Here is an 18,062-nt window from a genome sequence, read left to right as displayed (position 1 = left end):
AAATATGAAAGGGGACAATCCCATTTGTCTCACTTGAGTTTGCCTTCTCTCTCTCTTTCTCTCATTTAAGCTTATGGTTGCTTGCTTGCTTGTGGGGTTGCTTGCTTGCTTTGATTGTTGGTGTATGTGAGTAGGAATGGTAATGTTGTCCTCTCTCTCCTCTACCTCCTCCTTGCTATCTACCATGTCTTATTTGCATACTAGTGGCATGAGGTAGAGGCTGAGCTCTCCGTAGTTCCTTCCCTCTTGCTCTATATTTAGCATTGGATCTCTTCTTGGGTGACACAAGGAGAGTGTGGAGTGAGCCCCTAGCGGCTTTACATCATATAGTTAACCCTCTTAGGATTAGCCAAGTGCTATTCACCGAATTCGACTCTCGCATGCATCTTTCTCTTTTCTCTTCTCTTGTTTATGCTAGTATGTTATTCCTTAGCATCTTTGGCGCCGCTGTCGGGGAAGAAAATCTACCACAGCCGTTCCTTCCATCTACAGTCTATATCTGGTAAGATCTCCTACTTAAAAGTGACAAAGGCATTAAAAATATAATAAATGCATTTAATTGGGCATGATTTGCATTGAAGTGCACTCAATCTAGGGGTATATTATATTGTCAAAGGATATTCAGGGAGGCTGTCAGACCTACAGCCAATTAAATTCTAAAAATTCCCAGTTCTAACAGTGCCACGTCCGTTCCCTTCTCATTTGAAGAGAACTCCCGCTCTTGCTCTCAATTGCAACTGCCACGGGCATTTCACATATGCCACATGCACGTCTTTTTCTCTGACCCCTAAATTTGCAAGTGAATGCCCGTTCCTTCTCACCAGAATTGAATGTCCGTTCCACTCAATTTTTTGTGGCTTACTTGCCACTCCCATTCCATTTTGGACCAAATTTTGAACGCTCGTTCCCTTCACATTTTGAAAGCGAACATCCATTCCACATAGCACTAAACTTCAAACGCCCATTCCAGTCTGATCTGAAGCAAATACCCATTCCATCCTTCAACTCTGAAGTGCACATCTATGCCAATCATGAAGCAAACATTTGTTCCTTCTCCCCCCTGAGAAGCGAATGCCCATTCCCTTCACATTCCAAAGCGAATGCCCGTTCCCTTCACATTCCAAAGCGAACATCCGTTCCTTCTCCCCTGAGAAGCAAACGCATGTTCCCTTTACATTTTGAAAGCGTACATCCATTTGCTCCCAAGCGTACGATAGTTCCATTTCAAAAATAATCATTAAAATTTATTTTAAAAAAATCATTTTTCTTAAAGGGGTTCGGTACTATAGTTCCATATTTCCATGCACCTATGATCGGGTAGACTGGTGTGTAAAATAACCCTCTCTTCGATGAAGCAAACTCTCAAGAAGCTCCTTCGTTGATAAGGTCGGACCCATCGGTCAATATCGAGTGGAGGCAAACAGTGTTTGTCTTTGATAGTACTAGTGAAAGCAAAGACCACCCAAGCACGAGATGAGGGACACTAGACCTCGAAACCGGAGAGCCAAAACTTCAGTGTATGGACAGACCATTTGTCCAAGAGCAAGCTCCTGCCTCTCCCACACATTCACAAAGAAGCCTTGCTTCGAGGCTATGTGATTTTATCCTAGGAAATATACAATCAGAAGAACCTCAACCCAGGGTGAGAGGCATGGACCGACCCCAATAGAGTGAGCCTACTTCGTCTCTAGACCCTAGAGCAAAAGTAGGACAAAGTAAAAACCAACAGACCCAGACAGAACCACCCGTTTGGAGAGTCGTACTGTTTCGGGTATAGCTAATCAGTTTAGGGCACAAGGACCGGCACAAAGTTCAGGGCCATGTCCATCATCTCAGGGACTAGGAACGTCGCAACATCAAGGCGGCCAAAAGGGTCTACCCAAGCCCTTCACATCAGCCCAATCTACATATATATCAACACTAACCACAACAAGAAGTCTATCCTGGGTACCACATGGGATCACAAGGGGTACATCTAAAACCCACCAACCAGACAAGGGCCTCCTATATGGTATATTATCCTCCTATCCCTGCTCCTCCACCAACCCTTCCTCAAACCGCACATGTGCCACCCACCATGGTAGGGTTGATGCTAGAAATGCTGAGATTGGCCATGGAAATAGGGAGGGGGTGGCTACTGGTATCACACCTCCAGCAGCAGTACAACCTGCACCTACACCAAGATTAGAGCAGAATAAACCCGCAAACATCTCAAAACTTAATACAAAATTTTATGGAACTGGAGATCCGATCCCACATTCAGAGATGTTTAATCAAATTTGTGATGCCTTCGGCTATGTAGAAGATCAAGTCAAGGTGAGTGCCTTTGGCCTCACCCTTGATGGCAAAGCAAGCCAATGGTTTCGATCCTTGAAGACTGAGGATAAGGCCACCTTTGAAGCTTTGAAAGAGGCTTTCAAGGTAGGATATTCTTGCCAAGGTACCAGGTGGGGCCCAATTAAGCAGCTACATAATGTCAGGCAAAAGGAAGACGAGACCATTACAGACTATGTCAACAGAGTGATATCTCCACTTGTGCTATAGTGCCAAAGACAAGTTCTCTAATGAAAGGTTAATAGGGAGATTTCTAGGGGGTCTAATGATGTACCCTTACATAACTCATTGTATGCCTTGGGGCATACCTCCTTTGAGCAATGTTGTAGAGTGCTATGGATTTGGAGGACAATTTCAAGGGAACTCGTTCCCGAGAACTCCACGAAGGCTCATAAGAATCTTCTTTCAAGACCACCAGTACAAATCCTGATGACAAAAGTAAGGAGTCCACATCAAGATAGAATATTGAGAAATTGACTGCTTCTTTAATGTAGCAAATGACCCAACAATGGAGAACTAGCCACGGTCGGCAAACCAGGGGGGCCAACCTCATCTTTATCCTAGGAGGGAACTTGTATGGTGCCCTACATGTCGAGCTAACCATACAGGAACGGAGTGTCCACACCTGAGACCCATCCAAGCCTCTACTGTACATATTGTGTCAAATGGGGCAATCATGAGATCTCCAAATGTTAACATCAAAAAGCTGCCTTAGCAAGAGCCCTACCTCAGGCGTTGCTTCCCAACCCTGGGCAACCACTAGCCTTGCCAGCACCTACGCATCATAATGCACCTCAACCTTGCCAAGAAGTGGCCCAAAGAGGAATCTTAAGGGTACCTAAAATGCCCTTACCACCTCTAGTTCTTCCACCTCAGCCCCCATTGCCAAGCAAGAGTCACACCAATTCATTAGCTAACCTTGACGCAAATCTTTGAAGATGGGAATGAGGGGGGAATTTTAAAAGTTTCTATTTATGAAACCCAAGAGCCTACAAGCCCACCCTCACAAACCTTGAGTCATTACGTTATGGAGGAAGATTAAATGTACCCTGTGTACTTAGCAACCCTAGCACGCCAGAAACATGAATCAGATGACAAAACGACCACCCATATAGTGCTATGATTGTGTGGGACCTCGCCGAGTGGCTGAGTGTCCCAACAGGAAGGGGATGGCGAGTACCTCTGCAGGTGCTCCTGCCATGGCCCCATTGTGTGCTGCATGTGGTATTGATCATATGTATAAGGATTGTCCACGAAGACTAGGAATGACTGGAAAGGCTCATGAAGCTAATCCCAACACTAGCCTTAACCTGCTGAGTTTTAGAGATGGCTTTATCCAAGCATTAGTCCTGCTCAACGCTGGCACAAGACTGCAAAACTGATAGAGGACTGCGGCACATGCTGCTGTAGAGGCATCAACTTCACATGCCCAAGGCCAAGCAAGAGCCCCCGAGCAAGCACGAGTGACTCTATGTTAACGAAAGAAAGCCACAAAGATTGGCAAGGCTGAAATCCGAGTAGTTATCAAAAGTGGTTCGGAAGACAACAACTCACCCTTTGACCTCTTCATCTGAAGAAGAAGATTTGCTACGTGGTGTAGCCTAATCCAAAGAACACATTGACACCCACCAATTGCCTAAAAAGCTCACTGACTATCCTAACCCCATTGAGGAAAAGGAGAGACTCCTAGTAGCCCAAGAGTTGGTCAAAGAATGCCAAGCGCAATTGGAAGATGACCCTCCTACTGTATACCTTGAGCCATGCCCATCGATCTCAAACCTAAGACCTGCTAAGGAAGCTTAGGTGTATCCAATAGAGATTCAAGACCAACCGCCCTCACAAAGGCAAATAGAAGTAGCAGCTCCTTCTTCAGTAGCTACCCCCTAGCATGGAGACAGGGTGGCCAAATATCTCAAGAACTTGGGAGATGACCATTTTAGGGGAACAAGCATAGAAATCCCTGTTCCTATCCCTTACACACAAAAGAGCTTAAGAGACAAAGCCAAACCAATCATCCTAACCAAACAGCCCCCATTCCAAGAGACATTGCAAAACTCTCTTCTTTCCTCTCTTCTCAGGTCCAAATCTCTATTGGCACTTTGCTTCAAAGTAGCCCAAGCCTATGGAATGACTTGAAGGATTGTATGGAAGGACGCCTCAGTCCAGGCATGCACAAAACCATGGAGCGTGACAGCTTTAATGAATCTGAGGAAGAGTAATTTTGCATATCCCTTAAGGTAACTGGAACCCCTACGATTCGAGTGAACAAGCTCGGACAGTACTTCAAAGGTGATGAACTCAATGTAGCCTTGCCAATAACCTTCAATGGCCACCAACAAGTTATAGCAATCTTGGATGGTGGAGCAGGTGTAAGCATTGTTATAAAGCAATGCTGGGAAAAATGGGGAGCACCAGCCTTGGATGACACTACTTTGTTGGTTAAACTTACTGATGGAGCCACAGCTAGACCCATTCGTCTACTAAGGGATCTTAAGGTTAAGATCCTGGGAACCACTTACAGCCACACCTTCGTGGTGATGAATTTTGGATGTCATCCAGTCTTATACAATTGCATCCTTTGCAGACCATTTATGAGAGAATCTAAAATGATTCATTATTGGGATACTGACCACATATACATTCAGAGAAAAGATCTTACATTCAAGATCAAGCTACACACGTGGAAGGTACACCCCATGAGCCGTAGACCATTCGTAGAGGACTTGGTCACAACTATGCGATCCACAACAGTCCATCTGTGACATATCATGGTCAATATGGCCCGAGTGTTCAACTTAGAAGAAGAAGATTGGGAGATGAAACCAGCTCGGTTGTGGTTATTAGGAATGACCACCTCGAACGACAAGCTTTGTCCAAAAATTAGTTCTTGTTGATATAGGGGCTAGTTACAATTTAATGTCTTATGAAACATGGCATTCCCTTGGGGAACCCATACTTAAAGAGACCCATGCCATTGTTACATCACAGCATGTTCATTGTGTAGACGTAGTCACACTTTTATTCCACTTTGGGAATAATCCCTTGGAGGATAAGTTCTACGTAATGCTTGCAGGAACAATGCGCGAAGATATCCTCCTTGGAAGGGGCTAGATGGTACATAACCGATGCAACATTGACTGGGATGCACGAACGACGACCCTACAATTGGCTTCAGGCCAAGTAACTGTTCTCATGACGGACGAAGAGCCCATACCCCCGCTACTTCCCCATGCTAAGCACTTCCCATTCCACCACCCACAATCATCCCATCACCTCACCCTTATTAATCCGTCCCCCCAAAAAAAGAGGTCGTTAGTCATGCGTCTCACACACTCCCCACCACCACACATGGCAGCAACCACCTCTCACATTGCCACTTCACAAGTTGCTGCCCCACCACGTCACACTAACCCAACTAACATTGCTAGCTTTACTTAACAAAACTCCACAGGGTTTGCTTTCTCACCATTGGGTACCTCAAAAGCTTCTTGCAACACAAGGATATTATACGGGTGAATCAAAGTTGTGGATCCCCAAACGGTCCAACCACCCCCCTTGCCCATAGGCACCAAAGCTCCTCGTCCCCAACGTGGGCAACACATTCTCCAACCTCAAGCCTACAGGGTATAGGAGAAGCGCAAGCCCAAGCTCTCTCCATGATGTTCTAACCCTCAACCAAACCCTCAAGTCTTTCCAAAACCAACTCCCCAGTGGATTCCAAAACCTCTTCTCCGAGCCCAACACTTTTACGAGGAAAACCATCACATTTGGGTCCCCAAATCTCACCAACCTCAACTTCCACCTTGTGTCACTCAGCAATCACTCAGCAGTGTCCCACCCTTCAATTGAAGCCCAAGGCAACATATGCCGTGTGAAGACTGCCCAAGACAAAAAGGTAAACAGAAACTCCACAATGACACTGAAACCCCCATGCTGCCCCTAACAGTCATTATGAGGCTGCAAAATAATAGAGTACAACAATGCCATCATCAACTCCTTCACCGTCAGGTGTACAGCCTTAAAATCCCTCAGGGAAGTGACCCCTACTACCTTGCGCCATCACCCGATTGCAATCGACTCCTTATCTTGCAAATTGGGAACGCGGTCAGTACAAAACTCGCAATGGAGTGCTGGAAGCATAGCCTATGTGTACAAAACCTGCTTTACGGTGCACACACACACGCAAAAAAAAACTTGCCACGAGCATTCTGCATTTGCCATGCCTATTCAAAGTTTTCCATAGTAGTTCCCTTCTCAAGTTTTGGAATGCCCCAGCCATTCCAAGTTTTCCCCGTCCATTCCTTATTCAACCCAAGTGCCATGCCCGCTTTCAAAGTTCCCCGTCATGGTCATTCCATTCCAATTCAACGAGCGAACGCTCAGTCCATTCCAATTCAGTGGGCCCACACCCATTCGCTTTGTATTTCCTTAAGCAGCGGCCATTCACTTAGCTTGCAGTGCCCGTTCGCTCCCACTACCCAATTGCCCACAGCCGTTCATTCACCTTGTCGTGGATATTCCTTGCTAGTGCTGCAGCCGTTCCCTGGACTCTCCATGCCTGTTCCCTTCTCCAAGAGCTGTAAATATGACCCCCCCTCTCTATTTCCTCACTTTTAGCTCTCACCTTAGCCGAACTTTTACCATTTTTTCTCTCGAGCGCTCACACTCACCAGCCAGCCAACAGCAACATGTCATAAGCCTCTGACTCCTCCCAAGAAGTTCTCCGTCACACCTCTATCCAGAGGAAGAGACCTGCCAGGTGGCCATTTCAAAGAATATGCTAAGCACCCGATGGCCAAGTTCTCCCACTTCATAGAAGCACTCATGAAATAGGTCAATGGGCATACTATGCACTCCCTTATATATGAAGAACAATCATAAGGTGGAGCACAAGCTCCTTTATTACACCGGACCATGTTACAAGGCCGCTGCAGACCCCGTTGTGGTGTAAAAGTTGGAACAACTTGGTTTGGGGAGACTGTCCACCTTAGAGCCATGGGGGCCAAACCTCTACAATGCCCTTTACTTTATAGAGACCTACGACACTGGCAAAGTACTGGGACATCGAGTGCCAGAGGCACCACGTGCAACTCAATGTAGCTAATCAGGGATACTTTATCACTCCCCATATAGATCAGCCATACGTCCACCTCAACAATACATCAAAGCTCACCAGAGGTCTATATAGGGGCAGCCCCAACAAGGACGGTGATGTTGCATAGGATGATCTTGTCATGCCAGCAAGAGCATTACAGTTTTTACTCACCCACCAAGTGGACAGACTGTTTCAGTTGGCTGCAACATGTCTACTTTGGCACGGGTCCACCAACGCCAATTGGTGAACTGGGCGGATTACCTTTTGAGAGAACTACACGCAATCTTCTCCAACCCCCAAGGGAAGCAGTGGCTGCTACCCTGCTTTTACCAGAGTACTCTACTATGCAATTGGATGGGAGGAGTTGCCTCGGGTGATCTAGTTGAGTGGCCTAGATGCTACAATCACCTTATTACCCTCTCCATCTACTTCTTCTAACCTCCCACCAGCAAAGAGGCCACACCATGCACCAACAGTTATAAAAAAGGCTCCGCCACCCCCCCAACACAAGAAGAGCTCGCACAGCAACCGCAGAAGCCACCAAGAAGGCCATGGAGGAAGAGGAAGAGCAGGACAAACAAGAGTTTTTCAACATGATCCTCTTTGAAACACCCCCTCCAGAATGCTTCAACAAAATGCCATCATATGCAAAGGCAGGCCCTTCTTCCCCAGCACTACACAAAACACAGTTAATACTCTCCGTTGGGCGTGCTCGAGTAGCTTCTGTTCTAGTCAAGCTTATGTAGAGAGCATACATGTGGCCCACGGAGATGTACCAGATTTTACGCTCGGCTTCTCTCACATGGCAAGAGAACTCATCACATAGATGATTGACTGTATTTACCATCAGTGGCTCAAATGTCCTAGATAGAAATGTTGCTAGCCAAAGCCTAGAAGCGAGTTTTGTTTGAGGACCTATACCAGACAAACCTCCAATACATGCAACTGCAAAAGAAGCTCGATGAGCAGATGGAGCAGTTGGGGAATGCCATTACCCCAATCACTAAGCTCTAGCAACAAGTTACTCAAGCCCATGCAGCAGCCAAAAGGGAACATCACAAGCTTACTATCATCAAGGGCCTGCATCAAGATGCACAGAGTTGGCCCCAGACTATGGAGGACACTCTTGCCTGCACTCAAACAAATTTTGTCAAGCATCGGGAGCTTACAGAGGCCACAATCTGTACTTTGCACAACTCAAAGATGCTGAGGCCTGGGTAGCACAGCCTCCTCCCATGCCCTCTGCTCCCTCCTCCAGCACCTTAGACAAAAAAGGTGGATGCCTTGATGGACACGATGAATGGAACTCCCCGTCTTGGCCCTCCCCTCGCAAACTCCCTACCAGCTCGTCGATCTCCAATTCCGGAGCATCCGTCTAAACCTCTAGCAACATAACCTCTACATTGTGATGAGCCGCTCTCCCGCCAACCTTTCACATACGCCCTCACCAAACTCCCCATCGCTAGTGTAACATTGATCCTCCACTTCTTCTTCCAAGGGTTGCTCTCATTCCAGCACCCTCATGACATTTTTGAGCTCCCCTAGCACCCTCTCAAGGCTATCCTGACAAGCTAGAGCCATCTCCTTCGCTTTGGGTTTCCCTCTGACCCTGCCTACCCAATGGACTTGATTGACTTATCAGTCTCAAAAGGCCTATGCCCCCACACCCCTACTCTTCTCAGATCTCCAGAGGGGCACTCTAGTATCTACAGATAGTTGGGTGGTATGTACTCAATGGCATATATCTTTCTCTTTAGACTGACCCCCTCCCACCATACTCTGCACATGGCTTTGTTAGTTCTCTACCACAGGTGTTTTTTGCAGATTGAGGTGATGGCAGCCACTGGCATTTGCCAGTAAGTTGATGATACCCATGTCACGTTCCCATGGGATTTCTCCGCTGTGATGAGGCCGCTGCTGTCAGATTCTTTCATGAGCATGGCCCCAACGATGCTACTAAAGCTGCCTCGGACGACAACGACGGAGGCGATAATGGGCAGGGTAGCTTGCCACCTCCACCCCCATAACTTCTTCTCCCCCAACTACCCCTCCCCCACTCAGCTCATCCTCCGCACCTCCTAATCACCAACTCCCACCATCACCACCCCCCTCTGGAACCTCTACCCTTCCTCTTTTTCATGGACCATCTTCTTCTCCCCCCCTTCATTTTCCCACCCCACCCCCATCACCCACTCCCCCTCACCACCCCTCTTATCCCTTCAATTAGGAATGCACACTGCATTTCGGGATATACCCTCCTCATCCGCTAAACCCCCACCACTTCTCGACACAAGACTTGCCACCAGACCCTCAACATCAACAACCCCTCCACCCCCATCGCCGGCTCAGCAAACCCCCACACCCAAACCCTCAAAGAAGCGGAGATCCCACCACTGCCCCCATCTAGCGTGAGGAGGTCGACCCTCGGCGTAAACTGGCACGATCCCCTAGACCACATGGATTTCGAGCAGGCTATAGCCATCCTGCTCGGTCGTCAACTCCAGGCTATAGCCATCCGGCTCGGTCGTCAACTCCAGGCTGAGCCACTTACCCACATCACCGATCGCCTCGACATCAACTTCCTTCACCCGTACCTCGACGCGAAGCACCATCAATGGTGGCGTGACCACCCACACGGTTACCAACGGCCACCTTCTACTGCTCGCCCCATAACGTTTGATCTTATGGGCAAGCAGCTGGATTGGCGGCAACCATTTCTCGCTAAACCGTTTATTTGGGAGACCTATTGCAATGCGCCACGCGCATTGAGGATCAACCCCAACTACCTACCAATTCGCCGACCAATTCACTTTATTTAATCCACATCCAATCATATATATCATCATCGTCCTTCATCCATTCTCATCCAATCACATCATATTCCATCTCATCACATCTATCCTCATCACATCTCATCCATTTCTCACCTACCCATATCCGCATCACATCCATTCACATCTCATCTCATCGATTCACATCTATCCCGGTTCACATCACATCCATTCACATCACATCTCATCCATTCACATCTATCCCGATTCACATCACATCTCATCCATTCACTTCTATCTTGATTCACATCACATCTATTCACATCTATCTTGATTCACATCACATCTCATCACATCCATTCTCATCACATCTCATCTATTCACATCTATCCCGACTTACATCACATCCACTCACATCATATCTCATCCATTCACATCTATCCCGATTCACATCACATCTCACCCACTCACATCACATCTCATCCATTCGCATCACATCACATCACATCCATTTCACATCACACCACATCATATCTCATTCATACACATCCCATCTCATTCATCCAGTCATTCACATGCACGACTATTCACATCCATCCATTCATTCACATTCACATCTGTCACTTCACATCTCATCACATTCACATCCACATCCCTTTACATCACATCACACCCACATCCCTTTACATCACATCACACCCACGTTCATTTTCATCACACCACATCCTATCACATCCCATTCACATCTTATCACATCCATTCACATTACATCACATCTTATCGCATCCACATCCACATCCATTTACATCACATCACATCCTTTCACATAACCTCACATCTCATTCTCATCTCATCATTCACATCCACATTCATTTTCATCACACCACATCCCATTCACATCTTATCACATCCATTCACATTACATCACATCTTATCGCATCCACATCCACATCCATTTACATCACATCACATCCTTTCACATAACCTCACATCTCATTCTCATCTCATCATTCACATCCACATTCTTTCACATACACATCCACATCCATTTACTTTACATCTCATCCTTTCACATAACCTCACATCTCATTCTCATCTCATCATTCACATCCACATCCATTTACTTCACATCTCATCCACATTCATTTTTATCACACCACATCCATTCACATCCTATCGCATTTACATCCATTCACATCCTATCACATCCCATTTACATCTTATCACATCCATTCACATCCTATCACATCCCATTTACATCTTATTCCCATTTAGTAGCTTTTCCAACTTCAATACCGATAATGGGACTTTTTCTAAATTTCTGCCAATTGCTTGGCCTAGATAAAGGTTCTTTTTCTCGACGGCTATTTTCATATTCTTTCTCAATTTCTCGAGTGAATTATATTCAATATTCTTCTTTTGAACAAAAGAATTCATGGGATCTACAAAAATCAATTCTACCAATATTTCCCAATAATGCTCAAAATTCCACTTTTGATAAATACTCATTATGCTAAAATTTTCTCTTTTTTTCATTAATTTCTTGGATCTCAATTATCATGGGAATTCCTCTTTTTACATTTAATTGATTGAATTCTAAATGTCATGGAAATTCCTCTTTTATCATCAAATAAATTTATCTAAAATTTCTCTTTTCTTTAATAAAAATATCCATTAATTCAATATGCAAAGAATTCCACTTTTACTATTTAAATGATTGAATTCCAAATGTCATGGGAATTCCTCTTTTATCATTTAAATATTTCTCATGCATAAAATAAATTTGTTTAAAATTTCTCCTTGAATTTTAATTAAAATATCCATTAATTCAATATGCTAAGAATTTCACTTTTACTATTTAAATGATTGAATTCCAAATGTTATGGGAATTCCTCTTTTAACATTTAAATAAAATTACCATAATTTTCTCTTTTCTTAATTATTTAACTATGCATAAATCTTAAAAATTAGTTTTCCATTGAATGTGATAAAAATCATTCTTTTAGCATAGAATGACCACTCCTAGAATATGGTAGGAAGTCCTCTTTTCACGTTATGCATAAGAATGAATTATGTATCAATTTCTTAAAAAATTTACCATAGCTCCGCTGCTATTACTGATAATTTTTAATATTTTTGAAAAGAATAAACTTAGTAATACAATTATGATAGTATAACTATCTTCTAAACTTAAATCCAATTTATGGATTTAAATAATAAGATTATCATAATTTTAGAAGCATAAAAGTATAAAAAGCCCTTTCTTAACCTCTAGCTTCACAAGCCCAGAGTTTAATTTGTGAATTGAGAATGTATCATCATTTGAATAGAGAATTGGTCATAGGAATGACCATTCTTTTGGGGAGAGAGAGGTAAACATAAAAAGCATCCTAATTAAGCACATAAATGTAAACTTTTCTTAATTATTCATTACAACTCTTAAGAAAAGCTTGATTTGCATTATAAACACTTAATTTAGAAACTTCTCAAGCTTGAGAGGGGTTGAGAAGTGAAAACATTGAGAATAGTAGAGAAAAACCATAAAATTGCACTTTACCTCTTGTTTTTGCTTCTTAGAAGAAGCCCCCAACCAATCAATTGGTTAGTGTGTTGAGAGGAAAGCTCCAAGGATGGTTGAAGAGAGAGAAAAGCTCCACTCTCTCCAAAAGTAGAGGATTTTTAAGGGATAATAGAAAATATGAGTATCTTAATGTAATACTGGCATGGTATAGCTCAAATATGAGAATACAAAAGAATGAGGGTCTATTTATAAGTGACGGAGACCACTAACTGAGTCCAACTATTTTTTAGAATTTTCCAGCTTCAGTTTGGCTGAATTTGGACCAGTTTAGCTCCTTTTTTATTTGGTTTGATCCAGGAGAGAGGAGAGATAAAAAATATCACAATTTTTCTGAATTAAAAACTCATCCACATGTGTGAAATATGGACCTACCTTAAAGGTCTCCCCTTCCTTACCAAGGTGTCAAAAATTCATCATTCCTCTAAAATATCTCATTTTGTTAGTAATATCTCATAGTTTTTAACTAATAAACCTTGTACTTAGTCAACTCTTCATCTTATCTGAGCATTTACTCATTTTTGGGTATTTTCTTTTATTCTTTAGATTTATCTCATCCAAACACTTGGATTAATCTTATTGGCTCATAGGAACCTTAATTGGACCATAATACAAATTTTTTAGAAAATCTTGACCCTTAGGCTAAGGTCCTTTATACACATTTTCAAAATACACATTGGAAAGTTATTTTTGAATTTCTATTTCAGGGGAAACCATTTTAGACACTAGGAGGATTTTTATATCCAAAATTTTTGGATTACCTCTCTCTAGATATTTTCTCTCTCTAGGCCAAAATAGGGTAAAATAGGATCTTTCTTCTATTTCAGAGAAGGGGAGGTTCTTACTTCTTTACATCTCAAAAGCTGGAGGGAGGAATCTTACAGTTCCAATGTGATTTAGTCATGTGTAAAATAGAAGATAATAGTTGAGTTTAAGGATGCTATTTAGATTGTTTATATTAGTGATTTTCTGAGTGAAAGAAGTGTGAAATATAATTATTGATTAATAGTTATGATTTAGTTTTAGGATATATTGAAGTCTATATGTTATGTTCAATAATGTTATTTCTCATTTATGATGTTATTTGGGTGAAATAAGTGTGTTATTTTGATTACAAGTTCTGATTTAGTTCTAAATTATATTGAAGTTATATCTGATTAAAGTTGAGTTCAATAATGTTATTTCTGGTTATATTTTTGAGTTGTATAAATGTATAAAAGCTAATTTTTTATTAATAGTTATATTTTGTTCAGAGTTAATTTTTGGTTAATAGCTGTGTTTTGTCCAACTGCTAACTTTAGGATGCAGGCCGGAACAAGAAGAGAGATATTCACTTCCAATTGGAGGCTGAGTACGCACCGCTATAGACAAGAGAATGTTGCCAAGTAGAAAGCAACCATAGATAATGCAACAAGAAAGAAATGCCGGGAAAAAACATGTCGATCTTTGGATTGAGGGGTGTATTTATCCACCCGATCCAATTACCCAAACACCTGCACAATTTAGTGGGCTTACATCTTTCATTAAGTATGTGTGTGAAGGTAATGCAGGGTTATTGGGATACACTAGGAGGCTAGTAATGCTCCTCATAGTGTTTACACATCTATTCAGCGCACCGTGATGGGCATGGATGCAAGGATAAAGGAGCTCACAAAATCACTAAGTGAAAAGGAGAGAGAGAATCAGAGTGTGCAAGATGCGATGCATGTTGTCGAGGTAGACAATGTAGAACTGCATTGCAAAATGCAGGGTTTGGAGAAGGACAACAAAAAGATGGCAGCAATACTTTCAAAGACTGTTGTTGCTGGACCCTCAATGAAAACCAAACAAGCACGTGAGCATGTGAGATTGCTCAAACCACTTTATGAGTTGACCAGAGGGAGTGGGCAATATCATTGCGGGTCTATGCACAATGTGCAAACATGAAGAATATGTTTTCCAACCCAAGTGAAGAGATTGATGATGCAATTGCAAAGGTCTTAATAAGCAAAGGTATGGTGAAGTATGCATTGGAAAACCCCAAATTCAAAACCATTGGTGATGATTTGCAAGAGTACACTTGAAGGAGTAAGCAATACCTTCACAGCTACATATGCTCAAGGCATATGTGACAAGGTAGGGATTAGCTCCGAATCCTATGCTATCAAACCAAGAACGCATGGCCCCTAGGCAATACTAAAGTTGGGAAGATAAATGTGAGGTATATGACTTAATCCTTCATAAGCCATTTTTCAATAGGCCACCTAAGAGTAAGTGGTGATGCAGGGACATCCATTGCTAGTTCTAGCTCTTTTACATAGACTTGGCCTTATTTGCCAGTTTTCTCATGATATTAGCTTGATATGCGAGATGTGGACATCTTTTAGATGCTTGCAACATTGTAAAGATGCTTTAATAGGCCTAGTTCAAGTAAACTCAAGGGTAAGCTAGAGCTTTGCACCCTCTAAGAAAGAGCATCGCCATATCTACATCAACCTTATAGATACTTCTGGAGTGAAGGTCATTTTAAACCTTCAAAGAGTGAAAAGAAATATAGTGAGGTTATTCATTACATGTGCACACAAGAGAGAGAGAGAGAGAGAGACTTTATGTCGACTCAATCATCTAGAGAGACCAATTGACAAGGAAGACTCGAAGCCAGGTGGATCCATGTCAACCCAAGGGCAATTCCACTAGCCACTTCTGCCCCATGATGGGCTGCAAAAAGGTAGTGGAATTCTCATCTTTTACACACACTCTTGACCTAGAGAGGGACAGAGAACTAGTCGAGTCCTAACAACTCCTCACATAGCTACGATGAAAAAAAAAACGTAGCAATGCATGTTTCCACCTCGGGGGGGTCACTATATGTAAATCCTCTATATCACGTGCGTTCAAGGCCTATTTAAAAAGTCCCTTATCTGTGAATTTTTTAGTGAATATAATGTATCCTTTCCTATTCAAATCTGTAATTTTTTTTAAAATACAATAAATAAATCCCCTCTGTAAATATATTTCTTAAATATTTAAAATGTCCTTCTATTGAACTCACGTGATACTTACATATTTATACGAGTGACCCCCCCAGGTTTCCACCACCATATCTTTTGTTGAAACTGTCCTCGCTCCTAAGTGAACCGTGCGTGTGCCAAACCATGGTCTTCGAACTTGAATTAGAAATTTGAGCTTCTCAGGATATGCGCATTACGTAGGCTTATTGGGTTGGGGTACTTGCATATAGTGCTAGACTGACCCATGTGTAGCACGGCGCTCCTGTGCTTGTAGGTCCTAGGGCATCGTTATTGTAACTTCTTGTTGGCGGGCGTGGGGGCAAACTCCCTCCCTGTGACGCGTTCCATCAGTTTTCGCCGTTTTGGCTAAAAACGACCAAAACGGCCGTTTACCGTGACGCGTCGCGGGATTTCTATCCGGAGGGATATGGTGCCCGAGGGGTAACCGAATGAGCCGACGGGACCGTGGACGGTGGAAAAACGGCCGCTGACGTGGCCGGCGGGCCGGGCCGTGCCGACAGGGCCGCGATGGACCCTAGGCCGGCAGGGCATGGATGGAAGGCAAGTCCCGAGTGAGGCCCCTGGAGCCGAGCCGGGCATGAAGGGCAAGTGATCGGCGAGACCCGCAAGGCAAACGTGCGCAACGCGCTCGACGGGCCGGTGGAGCCGTCATGAGCCATCAAGGGCCGCGTGCGGCAAAGACGTGGTGTTTCGTGCCGGACGTCCGCTCGTACTGGGCTCGCGTCCGTACGGCCATCACACTTGGTATCAGAGCCAACATGGGCTTCAGAAGAGAAAAACGGCGGGACCGTCAGAAATGGCGGAAACGTCGAAAACGGCAAAAACAGCCAAAAAAACGGCGAAACGGCGAGTCGAGCCAAAGTGACGGCCACGAGCCGAAAAACGGCACAAAACTGCCAACTGAGATTTGAGCTTCAAGACGGCGGAATTTGCCCGTCGTGACCTTTACCGATCTCGTGGAGCAGGGTGTAAGACATAGGATGGCATGGGCGGCCGGACCCATCGGGACCCCGAGCTGACGGCGCGCCTGGGGGGGTGGACCGCGTAGCTCCCGTTGGGCCTCAAGACGAAGGAATTTGGGGACGTGCTATATATGAAAAATGATCAATTTTTCGAGGGGATCGCAACCGCGTGGTCCTTTTGGAGAAATTCCTAAGTTGGCCGACATGTTTTGGGGTCAGTGGACAGTTGGGTTCAAAGCCAAGGTGAGGTCACAGGTGCAAAGACCCAACTTTCGACGTTGGCAATGAGCTGAACGGAGGAAGCATCAACTGGATCCTTGTGGGGGCCGTCAGCACTTTCAGCAATGGAAGACAGCGGGCTTGGGGATCTCTAAGAGTTACCACTTAACAGTGCTGAATGAAGAATCAAGCTTGATCCTCGTGGGGGCCGACAAGCTTCGGGATCTTTCAGAGCAACCACCAACGCCAAAGAAAGAGCTTAAAGAAAACGGCGAGGCTGGCAAGACAAGGGTGGCACGCGGACCAGCAGCACCTCTGATGAGGACCGCGGGCTGGAGGTCACTCAAGGTCGAAGAAAAGACAAAGACAAAGGGGCCACGCATGCGGAGGCAGCGCCGGGAATGGGACCGGGTCCGCTTATGCTAAGAAACTTGAGGCGGCGGAATGGGACGTCGTCTCGGTGTGGTGCCCATGAAGAGCAGAAAGACGCCGCCGAGCCAATCTCATGCAAAGACAAGCGGCAAAGGTGCCCGCTGAGGCCATGGCGAGCCTCGTGGCAAAGGAGCCACACAAACCTCACCAACGAAGCAACGGGCTAGGCAGGAGAAGCGGACGCCCTTCCAGATCATCAAGGATTGCGCCTTGGTTGGAAGCAGCAAAGCTGAAGCCCCAATTCTCCATGTGCGAGAGAGCAACGAGGTCTAGGCTGGAAGGAGCCGAAGCCTCTTCAGATCATTCCAGGATCGTCAAGGGTGAGGCAGGAAGGCCGAGCCCGCACTCCTTCCGCAGTGCAAAAGCAGGGTGAGACCAGAAGGCGTCAACATCCGTTTCAGGCCATGAAGGGCCATACACTGAACCTTCGCGTTCCACCTGGGGTGAGGGTAAGCCCTAAGAAGAGGCACCAAGAGCCCTGGGTCTTCTCCTTCTCCTCTGCTCCGACGTTCTGCCTGGGTGAGGGTAAGTCCTAAGAAGAGGCACCAAGAGCCCCGGGCCTTCTCCTTCTTGTGGCCGTGCCGCCCGCCGAGGCCAGCGCGCACGTGTCACCTCCTCCTTCGACGTTCTGCCTGGGTGAGGGTAAGTCCTAAGAAGAGG

This window comes from Cibotium barometz, chromosome 32 (assembly GCF_041138505.1).
Source record: "Cibotium barometz isolate CiBa-2024 chromosome 32, ASM4113850v1, whole genome shotgun sequence".
Lineage (NCBI taxonomy): Eukaryota > Viridiplantae > Streptophyta > Polypodiopsida > Cyatheales > Cibotiaceae > Cibotium > Cibotium barometz.
This window is presented reverse-complemented; position numbering follows the sequence as displayed.